Below are 14,971 nucleotides of genomic sequence, written 5' to 3'. Positions count from 1 at the left end.
GACAGCTGTCACTGATAATAATTATTCTGGGATGGAGTACTTAATCTGTAGATTATCTAGTCCTCCCTTCTTCTTCTTGGATCATTTCAATGCCAACAGTATGATGACAAAGACATTTATCATCATCATCATCATCCTCAACAATGGTATTTATTGAGCACTTATTGCGTTATTGAGCACTTATTGAGCACTTATCTAACTGTACTAAGCAGTTAGAAGAGGAGCAGCATGGCTTAGTGGAAAGAGCACAGGTTTAGGAGTCACAGGACATGGGTTCTAATTGCCGCTCCACTCCCCGCTCCACCACTTGTCTGATGTGTGACCTTGAGCAAGTTGCTTAACTTCTCAGTGCCTCAGTTACCTCATCTCTAAAATGGGGATTAAGACTGTGAGGCCCACGTGGGACAACCTGATTCCCTGGTATCTATCCCAGAGCTTAAAACAGTGCTTGGCATATAGTAAGAGCTTAACAAATAGCATAATTATTACTACTATTAATATAATACAACAGAGTTGGTAGACGCAAGCTTTTCAGTCTACAGGGGGAGACAGACATTAATATAAATTCAAAGCAAGGAAAATTTCATTTTAATGTATGTTAGAAATTGTGGTAAAAGATGCAAGAACAGAAAAAGAAACTATTGTTGAAATGATGATTTAATATAATATGAGGATTATCCTCCAAGAGGCCTTCCCTAACTAAGCCATCCTTTCCTCTCCTCCCACTCCCTTTGGCATCACCTTGACTTTCTCCCTTTATTCATCCCCCTTCCCAGCCCCAGGGCACTTATGTACATATGTGTAATTTATTTATTCATACTAATGTCTGTCTCCCCCTGTAGATTGTAAACTCGTTGTGGGCAGGGAATGTGCCTGTTTATTCTTATATTGTACTCTCCCAAGCACTTCATACAGTGTTTTGCAAACAGTAGGTGCTCAATATATATGATTGAATGAATTAATTTTTAATTTCCTTGTCACACTATTTCCCCAGCTAATGATGATGATGATGGAGCCCTTAGGTAATTCTGGATTGATGACTGGGTTTAATCATCCACCCGATTCCTATTTTGGCAGTATTTAAAGTGACAGAGAAAGAGGCATACCGGCACACCACTTTGATTCCAAAGAAACTGAAACATCTCCCTACTTTGCAGGGGTTAAATCTCTGTAGCATTGGAGCACTTCAAGTAAACTCTGGAAGTTTATCTGAGAGGGGGAGGGCAGGAGGGGATTCCAGCGAGGATATAGGACACATGGCCAAATAAGGGACAAACCCTGGTAATACCTAAAAATATTCTATCCTCAACTCTTAGCTCCAAGGAAGCTGATCCATAAAATTCTGTCATGCTTATATAGTAGGCAACTCATGCTGCATCCATTTTCAGCCATACAGTACTTATTTGTCTGATTTGTCTGTCTGATTTGTTTGTCTCAATAAATACGATTGACTTGATTCTTTTTAAAAAGTGAAGCAGCGGGGCCTAGAGGAAAGAGCATGGGCCTGGTAGTCAGGCAGTTTGGGTTCGTATCCCAGCCCTGCCCACTTATCTTCTGTGCGGCCTCGGCAAGTCACTTCACTTCTCTGTGCCTCAATTTTCTCATCTGTAAAATGGGGATGAAATAGCTGTTCTCTCTCTTCTTTAGACTGGAAGCCCCATGTGGGACAGGGACTATGTCTGATCTGATTGTGCTGTATCTACCTCAACACTTAGTTCAGTGCTTAATATGTAGTAAACACTTAAAAATACCATAAGTAGTATCAAGCTAGTGAACCTTGGATCTGTTACCCCTGGAGGAAGTCCATTTCTTGGGTTAATTCAGATCCCAAACTGGCAGTTCAACTCTTGGTTTTGCAGTGGAGCCATCTTTGATGGGGTGGAATTCCACCTCTGATTGCAATTTGAACACAAATCGCCCTTCCTGAGGGTGTGGATATCACTGTGCATATTATTTGTGACTCCAGGATGGGAAGATGGTCAGCATGACTCAGTCCTTACATAGATAAAACTCAAGATCCAAAAGGTAAAAGTCTGTAAGGAGAGCAGAGCCATTTATAAAAACCCTCCTATGACACTGTATACTGGGCTGCACTAGTTATCCACTTTCTGTGTAAAATTATTTGAACTACTGTTTGGCTCTTCATCTTTTGATGCACTCTTTTCTAATGTCTCTCTTCTGCTACCCCACCAGGTCAGACTCTTTGAACCTCCAAACCATGCTAATTAAGAAGTAGTGAGGCCTTGTGGAAAAAGCATGGGCCTGAGAGTCAGAGGACCTGGGTTCTCTCTAATCCCGGTTTTGGCACTTGTCTGCTGTGTGACCTAGGGCAAGTCACTTACCTTCTCTGCACCTCAGTTTCCTCCTCTGTTAAATACGGATTCAAATACCTAGTCTCCTTCCTACTTGAACTATGAGGCCCTTGTAGCACAAGGACTGCATCCGATCTGACTTACTTGTATGTATGTAATACTGAAATGAATGAGCTATTCCAAAAATGCCTATTATCTTCCCCATTAAATGATGAGCTTCTTGAGGGCAGAGTCGTGTGTTTTAATTCTTTTGGATGACCCCAAAAGTCAAGTCCAGTTCTTGTTAAGCTCTGCTGTCTATTGATCCAGTGGATAGAGCACTGCTCTCGAGGTCAGGAGATCTGGGTCGTAGTTTTCAACCTGTCTGCTGGGCTATGCCATCAGTGGTGAAGATTTCTAATCCAAAAATCCCATAGCACATTCTCCGAGTGGCTGAGCCCAGTCAGAATATTCTGAAAAACAGATTTACGTGGGCGGCAAAGAGTGCAGCCATTCCCAAGACTACTTAGATTACTACAGCAACTTAGACTGTGAGCCCCACGTGGGATAGGGAATGTGTTCAACCTGATTATCTTGGATCCATCCTAGGGCCTAGAACAGTGTTTGGCACAGAGTAAGTGCTTAACAAGTACCATAATTAATTAACCATCTGCAGGGTCATTGGGGCTAGAGCATAGCATCAACTCTATAAAATCCATCAATCCATGGTATTTATTGAGCACTTATTGGGAGGAGAGCACTGTACTAAGCACTTGGGGAAGTACTTGTCTGTTGTGTGACCTCGGGCAAGTCAAATAACTTCTCTGTGCCTCAGTTACCTCATCTGTAAAATGGGGATTAAAATTATGAGCCCCACGTTGGACAAGCTGATTACCCTGTATCCACCCCAGTGCTTAAAAGAGTGCAGCGTGGCTCAGTGGAAAGAGCATGGGCTTTGGAGTCAGGGCTCATGAGTTTGAATCCCAGCTCTGCCACTTGTCGGCTGTGTGACTGTGGGCAAGTCACTTAACTTCTCTGTGCCTCAGTTCCCTCATCTGTAAAATGGGGATTAAGACTGTGAGCCCCATGTGGGACAACCTGATTCCCTTATGTCTACCCCAGTGCTTAGAACAGTGCTCGGCACATAGTAAGCACTTAACAAATACCAACATTATTATTATTATTATTATTGCTTGGCACATAATAAGTGCTTAACAAATACCACAATTATTATTATTATTATTATTATTATTACAATAAATAGACAAAAACCTTGCCCACAGAGGAGCTTACAGTCTGGTGGAGGAGGTGAACATTTAAATGAATTACAGGTAGGGGTTACAAACAAGTATAAGGATTTAGGATGTGGTATGGTCTAGTGAAAAGGGCATGAGCTCCTGTATTCTAAACCTGGCTCCACCCCTTGCCTACTGTTTAATTTTGGGCATGTCACTTAATTTCTCTGTGTCTCTGTTTCCTCACGTGTATAATGGAATACAAAACCAGTTCTTCCTCCTATTTAGACAGTGAGCCCTATGTGGGGTAGGGACTGTGTCAGACCTGAATATCGTGTATCTGCCCCAGTGCTTAGTACAGGGTGTCAGTCAGTCAGTCATTTATAATAATAATAATGATGGTATTTGTTAAGTGCTTACTATATATCAAGCACTGTTCTAAGCGCTGGGGTAGATACAGGTTGTCCCACATGGGGCTCACAGTCTTAATCCCCATTTTACAGATGAGGAAACTGAGGCACAGAGAAATTAAGTGATTTGCCCAAAGTTATATAGCTGACGAGTGGCGGAGCTGGGATTAGAACCCACAACCTCTGACTCGCAAGCCCATGCTCTTTCCACTAAGCCACACTGCTTCTGAGCAGTTTATTGAGCAGTTACTGTGTGCAGAGCACTGTACTAATTCTTTGAGGAGAGTATAATATAATAATAATCAGACATATTCCTTGCCCACAGTAAGCTTACACTCTAGAGGGGGAGACCAACATTAATATGTAATGAATAAATTGCAGATATGTACATAAGTGCCCTGGGGCTGGAAGAGGCTTAACAAAGTGCAATACAACAATAGACACATTCCTTGCCCACTGTGGGCTCACAGTCTAGAAGTGGGGAGACAAATAAATTACAGGTATGTACATAAGTGCTGTGGGGCTGGGAGAGGGGAAGAACAAAGGGAGTGAGTCAAGGCAAAACAGAAGGGAGTGGGAGAAGAGGAAAGGGGAAGCCTAGTCTGGGAAGGCCTCAGGGAGGAGAAGTGCCTTCAATAAGGCTTTGAAGGAGGGAAGAGTCTGTCAGATTTGAGGAGGGAGGGCATTCCAGGCCCAAGGGAGGATGTGATGAGGTTGTTGGCTGTGAGATAAACGAGATCAAGGTACAGTGAGAAGGTTAGCGCTAGAGGAGCGAAGCGTGTGGGCTGGGCTGTAGAAGGAGAGTAGTGAGGTGAGGTAGGAGGGACAAGGTGGTGGAGTGCTGAAAAGCAAGTGGTGAGGAGTTTTTCTTTGATGAGGAGGTAGATGGGAGGAGCAGGGAGACAAAATGATCCAGGCAGCAGAGTGAAGTATGGACTAAAGAGAGGGGAGGCAAGAGGCTGGGAGGTCAGCAAGGAGGCTGATGCAGTAATCAGGTGGGATAGAATAAGTGATTGTATTCACATGATAGCAGTTTGAATGGAGAGGAAAGGGTGGATATTAGGAATGCTGGGAAGGTGGGACCGACAGGATTTAATGATAGAATGAATATGTGGGTTGAATGAGAGAGAGGAGGATAACGTCAAGGTTGAGATCTCGTGAGATAGGAAGGATAGTGATGTCGTCTCCAAATGATGGAAAAGTCAGGGGGAGAACAGGGTTTGGGTGGGAAGATAAAGGTCTAGACACGTTAAACTGGAGATGAAAGGTTTGGAGATGAAAGATGTAAAGATATCTTGAAGGCAAGAGGAAATGTGAGACTGCAGAAAGGGAGAGAGATCAGGACTGAAGATGGAGATTTGGGTATCAACTGCTTAGAAGTGGTAGTTGAAGCCATCAGAGTGAATGAGTTCTCCAAGGGAGTGGGTGTGGATGGAGAATAGAAGGGGACCCAGAACTGAACCTTGAGAGACCCCCCCCACAGTTAGGGGATGGGAGGCAGAAGAGGAGCCCGTGAAGGAGACTAAGAATGAATAAGCCAGAAAGATATGAGGAGAACCAGGAGAGGACAGAATCAGTGAAGCCAAGGTTGTACAAGTTTTCTAGGAGAAGGAGATAGTCCACAGTAGCAAAGGCAGCTGAGAGGTCAAGGAGGATTAGGATGGAGTAGAGGCCAGTGGATTTGGCAAGAATGAGATCATTGTTGACCTTTGAGGGGGTGGTTTCTGTAGAGTTATGGGGATGGAAGCCAGATCGGAGGGAGTTAAGGAGAGAATTAGAGGAGAGGAGTTTGAAACACCAAGTGTAGACAAATACAATAATAATTATTATTATGGTCATAAGTGCAGTGGATAGGAGTCATAAAACTTCAGCTATTACAAGGTCCTTTGCATAAAGAACTTTTATTTAAACTTTGTAGTGTGTCACTCCCTCCCACTGTATTCACATTGCAATCCATATCCTAGAGGAAACAGTTGAGAATGCAACATGGTCTAGCAGAAACAACACAGTCCTGGGAGCCAGAGGACCTGGGTTCTAATCCTGACTCTGACACTTGTGTGCCATGTGACCTTAGGCAAGTTACTTCACTTTGTCTCCATTCCCTCATCTGAAAAATGTGGATTAAGATTCTAAACTCCATGTGGGACACGGACCGCGACCAACCTGATCATCATGTATCAGTACTTAATACAGAGCTTGGCACATAGTAAGCGCTTAAGAAAAACCATATAAAAAATGTAAGTGGTTCTGTGCCAACTAATAGCACAATAATCGTTTTGCCACTGCAGGTTCTCAGTTCTGAAATCTCAGCAGCAGGGTTTGTCCAGCAAGAATCCATCAGTACACTCAGCACCTGGAAAGTGTCCGGTATAACACTCTGAAACCAATAAGTGCTTCGTAAACATGGTCAACACTATTCGTAACAGTACCCCATTCCAATGTTATTATTATTATTATCATCCTCTTGGGCAAGTATTTCAGTCAGTAGGTTGAGAGTTTCAACAAAAGGTCTTGAATCATTCATACTCTTGATGAGAATGAAAACTAAGTAGATTCAGCTCCTAATTGCTGTTGGCTGTGGTCTGGAAGCACACGCACAAGAAAACATGCAGATGATTATGAAACACTTCACTGAATCAACACAGCACTATAGATCTACAATTAATCTGAAGAAGATTGAGGTTATGTTCCAGCCTGCACCTGGCAAAGCCTAAATAATGCAAAGGAATAACATCAGTTTCAGAGCTGAATGACATCACTCAATTTTGTTACTTAGGCAGTCACCATGCTGTGATTCAAGGACAGACAGAGGTGAAATTTTGAATTCAAAAGATCGGTATGTGTTTAGAGAGATAGAATGAAATATTAACATGGCATCAAGATTTATGCCAAATTCAGAATCTGGAAGTGGTAATAATTATCAATCATCAGTGGCATTTACTAAGTCCTTAGTCTGTGCAAAGTATTACACTGAACCCTTGAGGAAGTACAGTCCAATAGAGTAGGTCGATATGATCCCTGCTTAAAGGGTGTTTACAGATTAGAGGGGGAAAGAGACACCACAATAAATTACAGATAGATATGGGCATAACTGTTGTGGGGCTGAGGGTGAAATGAATATCAGAGCACTTACAGGGGTAGAGACAATACAGCAGACAGGGCAAAGAAGGGGAAGTGAGGATATAGGGAAAACATCTGGAAGAGATGTGACTTTAGGACTGCTTTGAAGACTGGGGGAGAGGTGGTCTGTTGCACATGAAGGGGGAGGGAGTTCCAGGCCTGAGAGAGGAGAAGGGCAAGCAGTCTGACTTCCAAGCCTATGTTTTTCCCACTAGACCATGCTGCTTCCCTATAAAATGGCACACTCCCTGTCCACAAGGAGTTTACATTCTTATGGGGGAGACGAACATAAAAATATTTACAACTATAATCACCAAAATAAACAGATTTACATGCATGAATGCTAAGGAGAATATAAGTCCCTAAGTGCTAGAGTTGGCTGAAGGTTATGATATAGCTCACTGGGGAAAGTTGGTTGGAAGAGGTGGAGTTTTAGATTTGAATGGGGGGAGAGCTGTGGTCTGTCTAATGTGGGAAGAAGAAAGGGAGTTCCAAGTCAGAGGAAAAACACGAGTGAGGGAACAGAGGCAAGGAAGATACCCTTGTGTGGAATGAAAACAGCGAGTTGGGGAATAGCGGGAGAAAAGAACAGGAAGGTAACATGGGGCCAGAATGTGGAGGTACTCAAAGCCGACTGTGAGAGCTTTTGTTGGACAAGGATCATGTCTGCTAATTCCACTGTATTGTACTTTCCCAAGTGTTTAGTGCAGTTCTCTGCACATAGTAAGCACTCGATAAATATCATTGTTTGATTGGATGAAAAGGAAAGTAAGGAGTCAGAAGAAGATTATGAGGAGAGGAGAGATGTGGGCTGAGTAGCAAGGAGGCAGTAGTCTACCAGAGAAAGATGAGAGCTTGTACCAGGGTGGTAGCAGTTTGGGTGGAGAGGAATGGGCAAGACCAGGTGATGTTAGTAGGACATAATGGCAGGATTTGATAGTTGACTGAGTGTGACAGTTGAAGGACAGCAAAGAGTTGAAGATGACACTAAGGTTATAGACTTCTGGCACTGAAAGATGGTGGTGCTGGTAGTAACAGCAGCAGTGGAAATAACAGATCTTCTAGACTGTAAGATCATTATGGGCAGGGAGCATGTCCATTAATTCTATTGTACTCCCCCAAGCAATTAATTCTGTGCTCTGCATATTGTAAGCACTCAATAAATACCATTGATTGACTGACTGATTAGTAGCTTTTACTGAGTGCGTGTTTGGTGTGGTACACCGTACTACTAATGTACACTACTGTCCCTTGACCCCACAGCCCTCTCCAGTTATCATCCCATATCCCTCTTACCCTTACTCTCCAAACTCCTTAAGCTAGTATACACTCGGTGCCTCCAATTCCTCTCCTCCAACTCTCTCCTGGATACCTTCCAATCTGGCTTCCTTCCCCTTCCCTCCACTGAAACCTCCTTCTCAAAGGTCATCCATGACATCCTTCTTGCCAAATCCAAAGGCTCCTACTCCATCCTAATCCTCCTCAACCTCTTAGCTGCCTTTGAAACTGTCAACCATCCCCTTCTCCTCAATATGTTATCTAATCCTGACTTCACTGATTCTGCCCTTTCCTGGTTCTCCTCTTATCTCTCTGGCCATTCATTCTCAGTCTCCTTTGTGGGCTTCTCCTCTCCCTCCCATCCCCTAAGTGTAAGGGTTCCTCAAGGTTCAATTCTTCGTCCCCTTCCATTCTCCATCTACACTCACTCCCTTGGAGAACTCATTCACTCCCATGGCTTCAACTATCATCTTTATGTGGATGACACCCAAATCTATATCTCCTCCCCTGTTCTCTCTCTCTCCTTCCATGCTCACATCTCCTCTTGCCTCCAGGACATCTCTACATGGATGTCTTCCCACCAGCTCAAACTCAACATGTCCAGCACAGAGCTTCTTATCTTCCCTTCTAAACCCTGTCCTCTTCCAAACTTTCCCATCACCGTAGACGATGCAACCATCCTTCCCATCTCACAAGCCCATAACCTTGGTGTCATCATTGACGCCGTTCTATCATTCACCGCACATATCCAATCCATCACCAAATCCTGTTGGTCTCACCTTCATAACATCACCAAGATCTGCCTTTTCCTCTCGATCCAAACCTCTACCATGTTAGTACAGTCACTCAATCTAATCGGGCTGGATTACTGGTTCAGCCTCCTCACTGACTTCCCAACCTCCTGCCTCTCCCCACTTCAGTCCATACATCACTCCACTGCCCGGATTATCTTTACGGAAATATTCAGGGCATGTCACCTCCCTCCTCAAAAATCTCCAGTAGTTGTCTAGCAACCTCTGTATCAAACAAAAATTCCTCACTATTGGCTTTAAAGTTCTCCATCACCTTGCCCCTTCCAACTCACCTCCCTTCTCTCCTTCTACATCCCAGCCCACATACCCCACTTCTCTGGTGCCGCTAACCTCACTGTGCCTCGATCTCACCTCTCTCGCCACCAACCCCTGGCTCACATCCTATCTCTCGCCTGGAATGCCCTCCCTCCTCAGATCAGTCCATCACTCTTCTCTCCTTCAAAGCCTACTGAAGGCGTACCTCCTACAAGAGGCTTTCCCAGACTAAGCTCCCTTTTCCTCAGCTCACCCTCCCTTCCACGTCACCTCAACTCGCTCCCTTTGTTCTTCCCTCATCTTCCCACTCCACACCAATTATGTACATATGTATATATATCTATAATTCTTTTTATTTATTTTAATGCCTGTTTACTTGTTTTGATGGCTGTCTCCCTCCCCCTAAACTGTAAGCCCGTGGTGTACGGGGTTGTCTCTATTGCTGTATTGCACTGCCCAAAGTACAGGGCTTTGCACACAGAGCACAGGCTTTGGAGTCAGAGTGTAAGCCCCATGTGGGACCTGACTATCCTGTATGTACCCCAGTGCTTAGTGAAGTGCTTGGCACATAGTAAGCACCTAAATGCCACAATTATTATTATGCTTAGTGTGACCCATAGCACAGCTTGTGTTAATGGAAATGCTCTAAAAATTAGATCTAGCCTTTTTTGGGCCCCAGGTCTCCCAGTCATAAAGGGGACAGACACAACCTTTGCCTCACCACCATCCCAAGTACCTATTCATTCATTCAATCATATTTATAATAATAATAATAATAATGGCATTTGTTAAGCGCTTGCTATGTTCCAAGCACTGTTCTAAGCACTGGGGTAGGATACAACATAATCAGGTTGACCTATGTGGGGCTCATGGTCTTAGTCTCCATTTTCCAGATGAGGTAACTGAGGCAAAGAGAAGTTAAGTGACTTGCCCAAAATCACACAGCTGATAAGTGGCAGAGCTGAGATTAGAACCCAGTTCAGCTGACTCCTGGGCCCTTCCTCTTTCGACTACACCAAGCTACTCCTCAACTAAGCAGGGTTTGCTTCAGTGTGTCCTTAAACTGCCCCATTTGACCATCCTGTTTATTTTTTTTCCATTCCAGTTCAGTGAAGTTCAGTACATATCTGTTCTCTCTCCTACAGCCTCTGAGACCCATAAGGGACAGGGACTGCGTCCAGTGTGATTAACTTGTATCTACCCCAGTGCTTAGAACAGTCTTTGATACATACTAAGAGCTTGACAAATACCATTATTATCATTCTTATTAGTTACAGATAGTTGTGAAACAGAAGTAGAAAGCAGACCAGCCTGACATAAAGCATGTAGAAATAGGGCAGTACAGGCTTTGGGAAGATTATTACGTGGAGGGAAAAGCAAAAATGGTGCCAGGCAGTGTGGGTGACAAATGCAACAGGGAAGCAAGGGAAGATCTCTTCACACTAACACACACATACAAACACATGCACACAAACACACACCACTTGCACAGCATGGAAGAGATTGTCAGTCACCCATCAGTCACAGCATTCTCACTTACATATTGCAAAAACTCAGCTGTCAGTTGCATCATCACTGAAACCAATATAAAGCTTTATGTAAGTGTGCATGCCTTCTACTAACTTTTTTGCTCAAATAACTATTATGTACTCATTAAACTGTAATTTCATGGTCATGGGTTTGAATCCTGTCTCTGCCACTTGTCAGCTGTGTGACTGTAGGCAAGTCACTTAACTTCTCTGTGCCTCAGTTACCTCATCTGTAAAATGGGGATTAAGACAGTGAGCCTCATGTGGGACAATCTGATTACCCTGTATCTACCCCAGTTCTTAGAACAGTGCTCTGCACATAGTAAGTGCTTAACAAATACCAGCATTATTATTATTTAATTTATCCAACCTCTTGAAACTACTGATACTGTCTGCCTTATATTTTCACACTTTTTGGTGGGGTTAAGGAGCCTATGACAAGAATATTCAAAGAGTTCTAGGTATTTCAGAACAAATCCTCATATTAATATTTCTTGTCTGGAATGTTGTGTGGTTCTATTTCCATGAGGGCGGTTATTGTTTCTACCAACCATGTCATACTCTCCCAATTGCTTAGTACAATGCTTTACATCAAGTAAAAGCTCAGTAAATGTTACTGATTGATCAAATATTCATTCATTCATTCAATCATATTTATTGAGCACTTACCTTTTGCAGATCACTGTACTAAGCGCTTGGGAAATATCTCAATCCCCTCCAAAATCCCGTGACTTCAGGCCATGGGTTTGAGACAAAAGGTGATGGAAGCAATATGGGTGCAGGGAATTAGGGTGTGCTTGCCCAGGATCCCCAAACCTGCCTGTCTCAGGAGGGTAATGGGGATCCAGCTGCTGCCAGAGGTTCGTGGGGAGATATTTTGGCTGAGATTTGGGGCTGAGACATACCCCCACCCGGTAATGTCATGTTAGTTGTCCTTCATGTTTTAAGAAACAAAAATGCTGACATTGAAATTCACTTTTGGGAGTGTGTGTGACTGAAAAACTCTTTGGAGGATCCTCAGTCTTGGACACAGCATGCACCCAGAAAGACTGTCCCTTATTGGGTTATGCTTAATGTTTGCAGTGATGGGTGCCGTTCTCTCTTTCCTCTCTCCTTTTTTAATGGTACAAGTGTTGGGGTAGATACAAACTGATCAGATTGGACAAGTCTGAGTCCCACATGGGGCTTACAATTTTTAACCTCACTTTCCAAATGAGGAAATTGAATCACATTCAATCTCATTCTTTAAGGAGCTTGTGCTCAAAAAGAGCACTCCTTTCTTGATATTCTGCTAAAGAATCATTAAGCAAGTAGTTTTCATGTAAATGGGGTTCCAGCCAACTGTCTTTGGCCATCCAGCCAACTGTCTTTGGCTGCTTTGAGAAGCAGCATGGCTCAGTGGAAAGAGCACGGGCTTTGGAGTCAGAGGTCACGGGTTCAAATCCCGGCTCGGTCATTTGTCAGCTGTGTGACTATGGGCAAGTCACTTAACTTCTCGGTGCCTCAGTTACCTCATCTGTAAAATGGGGATTAAGACTGTGAGCCCCACGTGGGACAACCTGATTCCCCTGTGTCTACCCCAGCGCTTAGAACAGTGCTCGGCACATAGTAAGCACTTAACAAATACCAACATTATTATTATTATTATTATCCCATAAATAGCCATTGACTTGCATCCATGCTTTGGCTGAAATAGTAGCTTTTCCTGGTCCACTTTTTCCTCAGGAATTGCCCCAGGACTAGGAGGAGTTAATTCATTCATTCATTCAATAGTATTTATTGAGCGCTTACTATGTGCAGAGCACTGTACTAAGCGCTTGGGATGAACAAGTCGGCAACAGATAGAGACAGTCCCTGCCGTTTGACGGGCTTACAGTCTAATCGGGGGGAGATGGACAGACAAGAACAATGGCAATAAATAGAGTCAAGGGGAAGAACATCTCGTAAAAACAATGGCAACTAAATAGAATCAAGGCGATGTACAATTCATTAACAAAATAAATAGGGTAATGGAAATATATACAGTTGAGCGGATGCCGTGGGGAGGGGAAGGGAGAGGTGGAGGAGCAGAGGGAAAGGGGGAAAAGAGGGTTTAGCTGCGGTTAAGCCATTTTGGTACCTAATTAATTGTTGTATTTAATAATGTTGATATTTGTTAAGGACTTACTACATGCAGAGCACTGTTCTAAGCGCTGGGGTAGATACAGGGAAATGAGGTTGTCCCACGTGAGGCTCACAGTCTTCATCCCCATTTTACAGATGAGGGAACTGAGGCCCAGAGAAGTGAAGCGACTTACCCACAGTCACACAGCTGACAAGTGGCAGATCCAGGATTCGAACCCATGACCTCTGACTCCCAAGCCTGGGCTCTTTCCACTGAGCCACGCTGCTTCTCTATTTGTTAAGTGCTTACTATGTGCCAGGCACTATACTAAGTGCTGGGGTGGACACAAGTAAATCCAGCTGGACACAGTCCCTGTCCCACATGGGGCTCACAGTTTCAATCCCCATTTTATAGATGAGGGAACTGAGGCCCAGAGAAGTTAAGTGATTTCCCAAGGTGACATAGCAGACAAGTGGCAGAGCTGGGATTAGAACTCATGACCTTCTGACTCCCAAGCCCAGACTCTCTCCACTACACAAAGTGCGCCTCATGTTGTCACAGCGATGTCCCCCCTTGGCTAGTAGAAAGGTATTTTGAAGGTTTTAGTTTAATAATTATGGTACTTGTTAAGTGCTTACTATATGCTGCACACTGTACTAAGTTCTGGGGTACACACAAGTATATACATGTCTAAATCGAAGGGAGTAGGATTTAATCCCCATTTTACAGATGAGGAAACTGAGGGACAGAGAAGTTAAATGACTTGTCCAGAGTCACACAACAGGAAAATGGCAGAGTCACTGTTAGAATCCAGGTCCTCTGACTCCCAGGCTTGTGTTCTTTCCTCTAGGCCATGCTGCTTCCCATCATCAAATCCTACTAGGTTAGTCAATTCTGATTCAGGGATTGTGTCTCTTGTACTCTCTTAAGCACTTAACATGATGCTCTGCACATAGAAAGTGCTCAATAAATACCATTAATTGATTGATTTCACATCTGAATGATTTATTTTTTACACCAAAAAAATAACCAATATTGAGGAGATAGTTAACATGAACAGTTTTCCAAATTGAAAGGAACACTTACAAAACTGAAAGAATTGTATTGTGGGAGAGTATGTCATGTTATGTAAACTATATCAGAAGGATGACCGAATGGTATTTATACCCACTAGATTGCAAGATTGAGGGTAAGGATGGTGTCTGCTAACACTATCATATTAACCCAAAGACTTAGTCCAGTGTTCCACAGGGAGTAAATGCTCAGTGAATACTATCGACTGATTGATCCTGCCTGCTTCTAGTGCATAGGCGAATCATCTTAATGTATACCTGCAATTGTTTTTTCTATACAGTACACTACTATGTGTCAGCATCTATTAAAGCAGTACTATGACTTCAAAAATGCTTGCGTTGACTCTGTAAACCTACATGTGAGGCCACTGGGAATTCAGTGGAGGTGACTGCTGCCTACCTCCTGTTCCCCATTGAAACAAGAGTTGGCAAAGCTGACTTTTGTCATAGTACACTCACTCAAGAGCCCACCTGGAGGTAGGGCAGTGGCCAGAGGAAAAGGCACCCCAAGGGAGCGAATCAATCAGCGTATGATATTTATAAAGCACTTACTCTGTGCAGAGCACTGTACTATGCACATGGGAGAATACTACAATAGAGTTAGTTGGCACGATCCCTGCCCACAAGCTTACAGTTAGAGGGGGAGACAGGCATTAAAATAAATTACAGATGGAGGAAATGACAGTTTGACTACTTAGGCCCATTACCCTGCACCTGTCTATTCTGGTCTTGACTGAATTTTTTTCTCCACTGCCCAACACTGCTCAGATCAGACACCCTCCAGTTCTGTGCACCCTGAATGGTTCCCATGTTACCTTTCCTGAATGATGGCCCTTATTGGTAGACATGGGGAAAGGTGTAGGC

At 43.6% G+C, this 14,971-nt stretch overlaps 1 protein-coding gene across 7 annotated transcripts in view; it reads left to right on the top strand.

Moving 5' to 3' along the window:
• Window positions 1-14,971, top strand: part of LOC100084468 (transforming acidic coiled-coil-containing protein 2) — a 298,341-nt gene that overhangs the window by 70,710 nt on the left and 212,660 nt on the right. The gene's annotated exons all lie outside the window — the stretch shown is intronic.

The sequence above is a fragment of the Ornithorhynchus anatinus genome, chromosome 16 (assembly GCF_004115215.2).
Source record: "Ornithorhynchus anatinus isolate Pmale09 chromosome 16, mOrnAna1.pri.v4, whole genome shotgun sequence".
Classification (NCBI taxonomy): domain Eukaryota; kingdom Metazoa; phylum Chordata; class Mammalia; order Monotremata; family Ornithorhynchidae; genus Ornithorhynchus; species Ornithorhynchus anatinus.
This window is presented reverse-complemented; position numbering and strand designations above follow the sequence as displayed.